Source organism: Capsicum annuum, chromosome 9, assembly GCF_002878395.1.
Source record: "Capsicum annuum cultivar UCD-10X-F1 chromosome 9, UCD10Xv1.1, whole genome shotgun sequence".
Lineage (NCBI taxonomy): Eukaryota > Viridiplantae > Streptophyta > Magnoliopsida > Solanales > Solanaceae > Capsicum > Capsicum annuum.
This window is the reverse complement of record NC_061119.1, coordinates 115,855,435-115,868,946: the sequence shown is the minus strand read 5'-3', so window position 1 is coordinate 115,868,946 and position 13,512 is coordinate 115,855,435.

Here is a 13,512-nt window from a genome sequence, read left to right as displayed (position 1 = left end):
TAATTAATATATAATGAATAAAGACAATATTCTATACTTTTTTGCATTCTTAATTCCATCACTCTACTACTATGGTCAATTCATTTTGGGACTAAGATGCATCCCAAAGTTCATGACTCTTTAGAATCGTATAGAAAGAATGTAACAACAATCACATACTTGATAAACATATAAACCAACTTTAAACCCTAATTAAACAATAAAACTTGTAGTATCAACCCTATAATGAGGGTTTTTATCCCTTCATAGTCTTAAAATAATAACCATAGATGATTTCATAGAATTAGAATAAAAGAAAGTAAAGTTTGAGAATAAAGAACCCTAGTTTGAGCCACTTACTTTCTTGTCTTCTCTCCAATTCGTGTATTGGTATGAATATGGCATAAAATTGTGAGTAATTTCTCCTTTTATATATCTTTAGGTATTCCTTAGTTATCCCAACATGATATATATGCATTGACAACATTACCCCTCACTTAAGAAGTTGAAAAATCACTTTTGGCCTTTTTGTGCCCATAGAGTCACACTTGTGTTGCTCCGTGTTTAGGGGCATTTAACTCTCTTAACTAAGATTAAAATAGTTTTTGTCATATTTAATTTTTTTATTGGGGAATGTAATTCCCTTATCTCGATGCTCCAAGGGCATGGTACGCCCTAATACTCAAAAATGTCATTTTTCATAGTCATTAACTCCTTCCCTTTGCCTTTGGGTTCTGCACTTTATGGTCGTCATTCCCACTTAATTTCATTACTATTTTGGCTTCAAAAAATTAATTTTAACATCATTCATGTTTTCCTATAACATCAAACAAGATGAATTAGTGCATACAACACAATAGAGTTCATCGAGATACACTAGAACCATATATAGCTCAAGCTTGTAACACTAAATTTCTCCTCTAAACTATATGTGACCAATTTGATTCTGAACTTATTTTTATCATAACATAAAAACTATAAACATATAATTTAACTTACAAATGCTTAATTATATATTATCAACTCATTAAACACACAACAAGTCCTCAAAACTAGGCTAAAGACATGTAGATAATGACTCTAAGGTGCATAAATCTACCTAAGATCAAGGGGGTAATGAGATTTACCCAAATGTGAGTAATATAAGTAAATCTTACACCACTGGTTCCAACTTACTATGAGTTTCGTGGCCATATCCAAGGCCACCAAAGCTAAGGACACCATTAGCGACCCACCTGCAGCCATATGTAATTAGAGATCAATAGGTGCCTAGGGTGCCACAGGTATTTCTCTTACCCTAATTTTAAATTTCTATGATTTCATTAAATGGGAATATTACATTATTTCCAAGCTAGGGTGGGGGTGTACCACTGTCGAGGTTTTTGGTTTCCCTCATCATGATTTTTAAGAATTTTGTATTTTTTCCTCGGTTGCGCTATCATTGTTAGATCTGGCACATCCAGGATTTTTTAGTATTTTTATGTTGTTTTGTTGTTTTTTGTGTAACTTAGAGTATGTTGAGAAAACCTTGTGCAATCATATTTAATAAATCATGTGAACCTGTTTATAATGTTTTGAAAATGATACCCCTCCCAATATTTATTAAGTAATGTTATGTTGCATGTAACTTGTTGTAAGCAGTGTTAGGATATGATATGAAATTAGTATTGTAAATAGGATAACCTGATAGACATTGCATTAATTGAGTAGTTAGTCATTTAGACGAAATACCTGAGACATGAGTGCGTAAGGTTTCTACCTAGTCGGTGTGTCTGTGCGATCTAGAAATATTTCTATTAGTCTCGCTAAAATTTGTAGGATAGGAGGTTAGGGAAGGATCATAGGCTGTGTTTGAAAAAGTCCACCATATCCTAAATGACCTAACCAATGCTCGTGTATCCCTTGAACCTAATTTTTGAGTCTGGATAGACCTTTTCTTTGAATTTCTTGATCCACCTTCCTAATTTCTTACTATGAACCTTATTTGACCTAGTCCCTCCTTGGAAATTATGTACCTCAACTCAGGAAAATTGTGTAAGTTGAGGGGTGGATATTATGTAGGGGTAAGAAAGTGGGTATTAAGGTTATTAGTGAAAAGAAGAAGGAGTCGGGTGCAGTATGCTCAACAGAAGAGGAAAAAAAGAATATATGTATATATATATAGCGAGTTGTTATGAAAGTATAACCTCACCCGAGGTCCAAAAATAAATGCAAATATGAAAAAGGGAGAATAATACAAGAAAGTACGAAAGTGGAGTCAAAAATAGTATGATGTCAAGGAGGATTAAGTCACTATATCCAAATGTATCATACCTATTCCTAAAGCCTACATAACAAACCTAGAAAGGACCTATAGTGATCCTAAATCAACTATGGACAAGCCTATGGTATAAAACGAACACGACTTGACTTCTTTGTGAGAATGAGAGATTTTATTCAATTCTAGTTAATTAATCCATCACATATACTGAGTGATTAGGGGACTTCTTTGATGTGAGGGCGTAGGGGTTGTAGTCTAGTTGTTGCTTGTTCAGGTAGTGTACTGGTCTATGTGTTAGGTTGACTATTCACAATGTAATGCCATGTACTCATCCCATTATGTTAGAGTGATTGGTTTTCTTACACAATGGATTGATTAATCTTTAGGAAATAGGAGGATGTGGAAGTTATTTTTGTGGGTTGCATAGGTTAAAATACTTTTTGTAAAAGTGACTACTGTAGGGATTTTTCTCTAGGTTAAGCATCTTAGTGAGTCTCATGGGTTTGGTTTTCCTAAGGACATACAAATGTTCTAAGTTTCGGGTGTTGATGTACCATGAATTTATGACACTTAAGATTCTACGAGGGTATTTTTCTATAGATATGATGGGTTTTACAATGTTTGCGGGATAAAAAGACTCCGAGAAAGAAAGTGTTGATTATTGGATAACAAGGGCATCAAACAATCAAAGACACTACTGTAGGATCTAACCATGGTCGTACCAAGGCAGTCATAACGTGATCCATATGATGAGTCTCAGGTGTTGCTCAGATAAAAAATTCCCACAATTGTATATCGATCATACAATCATACATCTAATTGTAGCAAGGATGACGAAACAGGCTTATTGAAGTTAGGGGAATAAAATCAAACGGAAGCATCCCATGATTGTACATTGAAATAATGATCCTAGCATGAGGGCGTGGACTAAAAAGTTTAGATTTTCAAGTATGATCAGAAGGCAGCATAGTATGCTCGTGGTTCAACACCACAGATCCATACTGAGAACCATACCAATGAATTCTAAAGATGAAAAATGATGAACCAAACAACAAGCACCAAACAATGATCATGGCTTCTAACCATGATCATACCTTCCTATCGTCTGATGCCATTGGCCAAATTTCCTGATTTTATTAGTGTAGGATTTAGTTTCATCTACAAATACACTTATAGGGTTATTTTTAAGATGTTAAACATTATGTTATATTTTTACAACATTAAATTGTGGGATTCTTAGACACCTTCTTGGTATTTTTCCCGAACATTTATTTTAGGATTTTAATTAAAGTTGAAACTTTGGAGTTTTGTTATTATTATTGTAATTTCATAATTATGTCTTCATATATGGATTCTTCTTGTGTGCTTTAAATTATGAGTAGCTAAACACCACAACTAGGGTTGAGGGAACTATGACGGAATAACGACATAGTGTTTGAAGTACAAAGTTATTCTCAAAATGTAGTTGGGCATGTATTGTTGTTTCTTTAGCTTCGGTTGCTTTCTAATGAGTCTACATTCTAGAACATATTATATCTCCACCCTAGAATTTAGCATGGGAATTTCAATAGGAATAGTGAATCAACAATAATACTTGAAGTTATCTTTATTTAATTATCCTTGGTAAATAGGAAAGACAATATTGGGCTCATAGATAGGGGTCGGTAATGCAAAATCCATGACACAAGAACCTTTGTGCTTGTTGAATGTCATCTAAGAGTTGTGTAATCTAGTCGGTAAAAGATACATAACCTAATATTTTTGCATGCCAAATATCCTAAGAGATCACTATAGTAGGGAGAACCTATGGATTTATGATGTTATTGGGAAACATAGTCCTAGTGCCTTTAACATATTGATTACCAATCGAAAAAATCATCACTCATTACTTTTATCTTTTTGTTTCACAAAACCCTCCTCTTTTACTTTCTTGGTCAATTACTTATAAAAAAACTTGATCAGGTTTCTTTATATACCATATGGGTTCAACCCCAACTTTGTTGGGTTATATATTTGATTAAATGATTATACTTTTTGCGAGATGTAATTTGGGTGACATCAATTACCACACCAAAATTGATATTTTAGGCTCAATGAAACCATCAAAATTTCCAACTGTGGTAGTTTCGAAAAAATATGAGACCCACAACCATAGTTGTATTTTAGCCAACTTCCAACCAATAGCCTAAAGGAGTTCGGAAGCCTCGAGACCTGCACCAAGTCCCCCAACCTAAAATCCATGTTCTAGAGCTAATGGCACTATCAAAATTTTCATTTGAGGTTAATTACTATGAGTTTTTTCCCAAGACCAATTTTTAAACTTTAAAAGCTCCAAATAGGAAAATAGGCTTAAGCCCCAAATGAAATACCCACAAATCAAACCAACAGTCTCGACAAGTCATAAATGACTTTTAACTGCTATGGGATGGCATGATATATTGAAAACAAGTGGAAATAGAGAAAATAACCTAGAAAGTCATTACAATATCCACTACTAAATGGACTTTAATCCTCAAAAGTCAATGGATTGAAAGAACTCGAAAGCTCAACAGGATGAGGTATTAGGCCCATATACCCTATAAGGTTGCTCAAACAACATCTATGGTTCATACAATGCTTCTAAGGGATTACATCAAACGTATCATTTTTTCCAACCACATCATTACTTCCATTTTCAAATAACTAAAAACTCATCCTCAATAACCAACTAGACTCCCATTGAATCGAGTATGATTGAGGCATGCAAATCCAAACCACAACATCTGACACCACACTGCAAGCACAACTAAGTGAAAACTCAATCAGGCTAATGACAAAGAAATCATGAACCATATAGCCAAGTCCAAATTTAAGATATAATATTCCCTTGTCTTTCCAAATATGTTGTCTACTCTAAGCTACACAGAATCTTTCCAACACCATTCGAGTTTGCCACATAATTATACTGCACTAACCTTGAAGACTAAAGCTAACCCACAAGAAAATCCATATAGACTAGCAGATAAATAGGGACCTATAAGGTTCTATCTGGCACACAAATAGTGGTGATAAAAGTTTGTGATCTCTGTCAAGGCTACTAACTGGTCCTGATAACCCTCTAACAAATATTCATGAGTTTAAAGCACACCCTCTCAAAAATAAATGATCTTCTCCATTATTTCCACTAATTGGGGGTGAAACCACTCTAAGCCCATCTCGATTACACTTCTCTCGCTGAGTAGACTGCTAAAGTCTGATGAAAACTGAGAACCAAGGCCAAGAACAAGAGAAATAAACACTATATGCAAACAGACCATCTTTTGAACATCTATATAATACCATCACCCTAAATAAAGAAAATAGACTGATAGGTAGTGAATAGGCCTAGTCTGCCTGCCAATAAATCCTTAATTAAATAAAAATGCAAAATAGGGTTGTAACCAAGTTATGCAATCTATATTAATAATTTTAACACTAGAGCTAAACCACTTGGGCTTGACTATCAAAACTAATCATGTTGATGAGTACGCATCCACACACCTAATATCCTTCATAACTCTTGCGTCATCATTCAAAAGAGTTAAAATCCAAAACTAGAGCCAATAAGTATTCACTAAGGTAAAATATCAAAAATAATCTCTCTATCAAAAATCAGTAAGCATATACCCAACAGTTTTTGTGAAGGCTATCTGAAGATACGGGAAATCAAATCCACATTTGCTGAGAGGCAAAACACACCAAGTCATGACAAAAAACTTACCAAGGATACAAAAATTACTACTGCTATCCAAACCTTGATTAACTCAAAAGATGTGATCTTAGCCTACATCTGGTCAAACCAATACTTAATCTATGGCAACAAATACTTGCTCTCGAAAGACACTCCCTTTTGTTACAAACAATTGATACCCAAGAACATACCACCAAGTAGAAGTAATCTATGAAGTCACAAAAGGTTGAACAAATACCGATAAGAGAAATTTTTGAATTCAACTATTTAAACCAACCTTAACTCAAATGGACCATTAACCACATTGCTAAAAAAATAAGTACCCAACATAACATCAAGATCAAGATCAAGACTACTTTAGAGTGATGAAATAGAAAAATTAGAATAACAAACCTCAGACTTATCAATCTTAGGAACGACCTATAAAAAAGGATAGCCAATAGTAGAATCATAAAAAATCATGGAAGGCCAAACCTCCCTTTCCATAACCCTTTCAATAATCAACCTGACCTTGTTGACAAAGGATAAAACCAACCAATCAAGGTTCTAAGCCAAATAGACAAAAATCACGAGAAAGTGGTACTAACTAGATAACACTAATATAGTTGCCTATCAAGTAAGAATCAAGCAACATCAAAACAACAATAGTAACACCAATATAAAGTATAGGTGGAACAAAATGAAAAACAACTAGTACTACTCTAAGATCACACCAAGGCCAATATGCCAAAGAAAAGGAAACTTTTCCAAGCACTAAACCTCAAGAAAATTACAATACTGATTCAGTTAATCCACTACTAAAACAAAATATCTACGAGGGTAGTCCTACATACATAAATCTACACAAAAGCTTACTAAAATCAACATAGTAACATCAAGACATATAAATAGTGTGGGTATGAGATCCCCAACTCAGTTCAAATAGAAACCAAAAATAGTAAGCCAGGAGCATACCTATAACGATGGAATTTGTAGCCATAGACCCTGACCTGACTGAAGAAGTATGAATTTGAATGTATCCAAACCTAGACTAAGTATCTAAATGACCAATAAAAAGACCAAGTGAATTGCCTCTAAATGAAGGTGTCATATCCCTAAGAGACTGATCTGATTGCATTAACTACTTAATTATTTCATATTGGTGACATTTTTTGGATCAATAAATAATCTCTCTACAATCATAACAAACCCTTAAAGCTCTAACCTTGTGAGAAATACTTTCTGACACTAAGTGGCTGACCAACTCATGTCTGCGCACCTTATAGACTAATGACCAATCTTCTTATAATCTTAATATGCCCTTGGAAATCTCTGATGGAATATACTTACTGACTTAAAATGGTTTTAATTGATTGAAGACCTAGATCTAGAACCCTATAGTACCTGACGAGAACTCTACCCATTGTGACCACTACAGCCTGTCTGAGAGTCACCTATAATCTAAGGCTCTACCTGAATGGACCAATAAGCTACAAGTAATACTAACCTCTGCTAGAAGGACCCCTACCTCAAGACGAAGTACCACTATTACTTAACTTTAGACATAACCTCTTATCGCCTCTATATGTCTCATGACATGCCCTTTCTATAGTTTTTGCATGATAAACAAGGTATAAAATAAGTAGACCTAGTTACTATCAAATGCTTTAATGCCAAAAAACGGATAAAGTCAACCCTTTGATAAATCCATGCACTATCCATGCACAGTATTAAATAACATGGGGATATGTCTATCCCACTTAAGAAATCCGATCTCATACTCTGAAACTGATAACGATCCCAACTACACAGACCAAAAAACCCTACTCTGGCTTGACAATGACTTGATGTACCAGGCACCAACAATGATTGTGAAGTATCCATAAAATGACTTAGATTTTCTAATATGACATCTTAAAAAGTCAAGATGGTCAAAAACTCTATTAGAGCCTTAGATAGACCTAGATCCTCTAGCCAACACTAAAGATCCTCGATATAAAACTTTAAAACCCTAACCCAAACTTTTTTAGGAACTTTGATCTTGTACCAACAACACTGGTAAACTAACAATTTGATTCTAATTTCTCACGAAGCAATTTCTCAAGTCATCATGGTAACATAAAAATCCACCAAGAAGAACGACAACCCTTATTCTATAACAACGAGCAATGGACTATCAAGAAAAAAAAAGGTACCAAAAATAAATCCAATAAAGAGACCAATATAGAAAAATAACCCCAAAACCTGGTAAAGTTAGTACTAGAGATACAAAAAGAACAAGAGTGTAAGGTAAGCATAATATATATATACACACACACACACACACACATATAATGCTATCTCTAAAAGAACAAATAAATATCTGTCCAGCAACTGAGGGAGAGCAGGAATAACTTTGAATATCAGGAGCTTAATCTAAATCTCTAAATAATAAAAACTACCCGAAAACCAAACCTACGATTTTGAAAAGTCATAAATCACTTATAGCCACTATGGGAAGTAAGAAAATATTGAAAACAAATAGAAACAAAGAAAATAACTTGGAGGGTCATTACACTTATAAAGCTGACATACCTTATTGTTATTCCTGGAAGAAAATTTAAAATTTAATTTTTTTGGCTTTTCCCTAATTACATAGTTTATTTATAGTAAATTAATGTATGAAATATAACACAATGTGTGAATTTAATTTTCTTATTTATAGTTTGATATAAGTAAAAGTTGATGAAGAACCTTTTTTGTTAGGGGCTATATCAGATGTGAATAATTCATCAAAAAAATTATACTTTAATTATGTTGCTTCCCTTTACAATGCTTTACTGACACATATTTCTGCCACTCCCTATCTTTTTTATGAACCATCATTTCCAAAAGATTATCACATGGTATGCCTGCTATGGTATTTTTAATTTATATATTTGGTCTAGATTGTTGACTTCAATTCAAAGATCTATAAATTGGGATGAAATTAATTATTGATTTATAAATTAGGATGATATTAATTATTATCAGAGATAGCCTACAGAGGACACTTTCAAGTTGAATCAACATGCTAAAATGATGAAATAATAATGAAAGACAATATCCTATACTTATAACATTAGCTAGAGATATGGTAAATATTCAAATGACAACTATTGCATTAGAGACAACTTTAAGTCAAGGACAACAATATACTGGAGACAACTAAAAATCATTGGAAAATAATGCCATAAATTTTTTAGCTTTCCTTAGATACTATATTAGAGCAGAATGAAGAAATCAAAGATGTTCATGGATCTAAAAACCGAACAAGATATTGAAGAAATAATGACTTCAAGAGAGGATTTAGCACATTCAATTCTAATCTTTGCCTCTAGTTTCATTGATTTTGACAATCCTCAATTGATTTTCACTAATGTTAACATGGGTAAATAGGAGAAAATGATGAAACATTTGTAGAGTTTACAATTAATCTATTGAACTTTTATTTTCCAAATTTAAGATTGTGAATTTAGTGAAATGTAACTGCAACCTTGTAACTTGTATGCTTTGAAATACTTTGCAATAAATCAGTTAAAGTGTTCATTTTCTTTTTACATATTTTTTAAATCTAAACTGCATATCTTGTATGAAATAAATTCTTGTTGCACCAAAGCGCACATGCAAATGTACGTGGTCTCACGAAGTAATACAGTGGACTTAAATAAAGCCGAATATCGATCCCCCAGTGACTTGTGTTGACAATTATCCTATTCTAGTTCAAATTGAGATCAAGAACCTAGACAGTTTTAGACTTGTAAACTAAAAGTAAAGTAACTAATATGAAAAAGTAATGACTTTGGACAATCAATGGATAGAGACCCGGGGTTAAGGCTTAAGAAAAATCATACTATGCCATTGAACTTCATTAGTTAGACTAATTATCATGGTTGATGATTCATATGATTTATCACATGATCATTGTCTCCCGACCTCTAATCGTCTACCTAACTTAGACATTACAACAACATCATTGACCGGGGATGTAATAATCCAATTAGATACATGAAGCTATCATCCTACATATGAACCAAACAAGGTTTCTAGGTATATCCCTATCCTAGTAGCTAAATTAAATTCATTATTTATAAAAGAATAAGAACTTTGTTCTATGCATCCCCACGTTCTATCTTTTTATTCCCCATCTCGGGCTCACAAAGTCAACAATGGATTATCCTAAGGGTAGCTAATCCTTAAAATAATTTTATCAGGGATAAATAAACAATGAAATATGATAATCAATCAAAACCAAATTAATTCAAAGTGAAAGTAAATATGTTATTATCCCTAACCCTGGAAAGGGGGCGTTTAGCCACTAATGGACATAGTCTTAGTCAAGATTATTAAATACATGATAAAATCCACTAAAAAGCTAAATTAACAGAATAAAACCCCTAATTTAAGTGTTATAAAGCTCCTCTCCAATTTCAAAAACCATCCAAGGTGTTTATCCTTATTTTCAAGTGTCATCTTTATAGAAGGACAAAACTACCGATTTTTGCACTAGTCTATGTTGCAGGGTTAATTTTCCATGTCTAGCTCCGCCACGCACCCTTATCATGGAGACACACTATTTTCAGTCCCTTAGGAATCTCTCTATGTATGTAATTAACCCTAAGGCCTTTACTTTGGTCCGCGATGTGCTTTGACATCCAAGGTGTTCAATTCAATCAAGTTGGGTCTTCTGCTTTCGTTAATCTATTCCAAGCATTTTTGTGTTGTTTCCACTTGATTTGAAGCTTGTATATCCTTAATATATCATCATAATCAACAAAAAATAATCATATAGCACTAAACACAATAAATTAGAGCTTAAAACAACACAACATCCACGACGACGAACTAGAAACATAAGATAAGAATACTAGTTTTTCCCCATTTGATCTTTCACTTGGTTTTGCCTCTTGGATTGATTCATTGGCACTTAAACACTATAAACAAGTTTTTACACACATAATTACAAAATAATAACCATAGTAACTCATTATACTCGCTATAATCCATCAAGATCAACTAGGCACACACCTAGCTCAAGCTAGTAACGCTGGTTTTCTCATTTTAACTCTAAATAATCAATTTGAGTACAAACTTGTTTGAAATATACCTTAAACATTATAATAAAGTACCTAAACACTTAGATGCTTTATTATATCATTATTCACTCATTAAGGACACAAGTAGTCCTCAAAATAAGGTTACATAAGCTAGGATAACAACACTAAGGCGCATAAATCCACCTCAGATCATCACCCCACACTTAAGACTTGTTCATCCTCGAACAACACTTTACTGTAAACATCATAAGCTGAGGTGAATCTACATTTCTACTACAAGCAAGACACTCAAGATAGTACTACAGTGACTACACAAAATGCAAGTTTCTCCGCTAAGCATGTTACGTACACAATTGATAGTTCAAGAATACTACTCTAAAAAATCCTAGCCTCAAGAATTGACTCACCTAGTTAGCAAAATCATGTACCTTTTTAAATCAAATAAATCATATAATTCACCCAACATTCATTAAACATGTTCCCTCACAATAAGAGAGTTAACTATAATCACTCACACCAATGCTACTTCTAACAAATTGGGTACAAGAATAAAATTAAGATCACTCTCACAAGTAATCACAAGTTACACATAATGAACCATAGGCTTGCCCTTAGTGCAGTACTCCGTAATATCAGAATGTTAAGCTTAGGATCAAATAGGTCTTTAATGGTTGTAATGTAGGCTAGGAAGGGTAGGAACTATTTTGTCCAAGAATAGTGACTATCTTACCTAAGCGCTTTAATACATCACATTATATAATTAAGACCAATCTCTAACAACCCAATTTACACCATGTTTATCTCCCCACATCTTTTGTTTTGCCCCATCTCATTAAGCTCATTCACAAACACTATGGTGGGAGTGTTTTCTATTCACAACTTATTAAATTTGAACAAATTTTTATTCTTTTCATTACTCAACTCCAAACCACAACATATAACAATTTCCAACACAAATATCTATCACTTTGGGGCTTCAATTTCACCTTTCTCCTAGTTAAATTTTTAACTCCTTAACTTAATTAATCTTACCCTAAAGTGTTTAGGATATTTTGAATCAAATTATGGTAAATCAAAGAAGGGGATTACGCTACATATGAGTCTTCCAAAGAGTAAGCTAAAGGCTCAATGGTATTAACTAGGATAATGCGCAAGGGTGGGTCAAAAGAAGGCATAAACTTGGCTATCAATGAAATACCTATATCATCTCCTAAATCCACACTCTTTAGTTTTCTCTGCAAACATACCAGGCAAGTTCTAGACATCACATGCAACAAAGAATATACAAACACCCCACACGTACATGGCACGTGCTTAACTAAAGCATGATCATCATAGACTCTTAACCAAACAACCACATGAATAACTACAAGAAAATGCATGTATAGCTATAGAAAATGTCATAGCTAAACGTGAAAAGTTCTGTGGCTAAATACTTTAGCCAGCAATTGTTTTCGTAGCATTCGCAGCAAGAAGCGATGTAACTAAAAGTTAGCTATAGACTTTAAATGATCAATGGCTGAGGACAAATACTTATAGCTATGGAATATTTTGTGTTGTAGCTATTATGGTGAAAAGTTCTTTCTACAAAATTAAACTTCTCGCAAATAATTTTATTCTTTTACCATGATAAATAAACTTTGTAATTATCTTCATACTATAGACACAAGGTGGTACATTTGTAGCAACATTGTTTGCCATACAAATTCAAAATTTGTGGCTGTTACTATAGTTTAGTCCCGTAGCAATATGCATATTTAGCTACAAATTAAAAAAATCATAGTTGTGAATTGAAATACTTGCCACAAAAAAATTAATTATAGTTATCTTTTTAAAAGCCAAGCTTAGCTATGAATTCAAATTTTAATAGCTATAAGTGAGATAATAATTGAAGCTAATTTTTTAAATCATATTACAATTTGGTAATAAGAAATTTGATTTATTAGTAATGACTATAAATTCATGGCTTTAACACATATATTTGAAAATTTTTAAATATTCAAGCACATTACTAAAAATTAGAGACATAATAAGAATTATAAATAATTCATTCCAATCAAATTGACATCTACAATTTGTCAAAATAAACTCCAAATACATAATTGTATCTCACAGCATCCGCACTACATAACACTATCCTACAACAAACACAATAAAATTGCAAGGAAAAATAAGCTAACATGTGGATAGATAGTGATCATAATCATCAAAGAGGACGGTGAAGTAAAAATTCAAGAGGTGGTCCAATGCATATCCCAATAACATACTTCTGGTAAACAATCTATTATATGTAGAAAGCACTTCCTAAGATATGTTGAGATCCAACATATATTAGAATGTCTCAAAAGAATGAAAATGTTGAAATTGTTATTGAGGGAATGAGATAACACACTGGACTCTGCATCTTTGAGACAAAGTTTGCAAGTACAAATACCGCAAGCAAGGTGAGCATTCCAAAACTGATTGCAACTACTTATCTAGTAAATCAGATAAAAAAGGAGTGCCATTTT